The sequence below is a fragment of the Fonticula alba genome, assembly GCF_000388065.1.
Source record: "Fonticula alba strain ATCC 38817 unplaced genomic scaffold supercont2.30, whole genome shotgun sequence".
NCBI lineage: Eukaryota > Rotosphaerida > Fonticulaceae > Fonticula > Fonticula alba.
Window position 1 is genome coordinate 1 of NW_009243000.1, and position 546 is coordinate 546.

Consider the following 546-nt stretch of genomic DNA (forward strand, 5'->3'; position numbering starts at 1 on the left):
CTCGTTGAGAGCCCCCGCCCCCCCCGCCCCCCCCCCCCCCCCCCCCCCCCCCCCCCAGCGCCCCCCCCCCCTTGGGCGCGGCTGGCGCCACGGCGAGCCCGCGTCGATACACATGTGATCACTCTCCACATCGTGGGAAAACGCCCGTGGAGCGCTGGGGTCTTTAGGGGGTTGGAATATGGTGCCAGGTGGCTGGTCGCCCTGCCCGCCGGGCTGCCGGGTGCCCGGAACTCAGAAAAAGGCCCTGGATCGAAGAAGGCCATGAGGTGCGCAGAGTCTCACAACCTTCGTGCTATGTTGCAATGAATATTGTATGGGGATATATTCCCCCATTTATGTCCCTCAATTGACTGCCGGACAGCATGCAGCAGGGTGGCCTGATGCCAGTTTGTGGCAGCGAGCCGGCCGCAGTCCGCCCACCCTCGCATACACGCCGGTGCGTCGCACGGGCCATCCCCCCCCCCCTTCCAGGAGGGTTTTTTCTTCCTCGCGAGGTGTCTTCCGGCCCCTGGTCAGGACTCCAGTTTGGGAGCGGGCGGGGGGGGG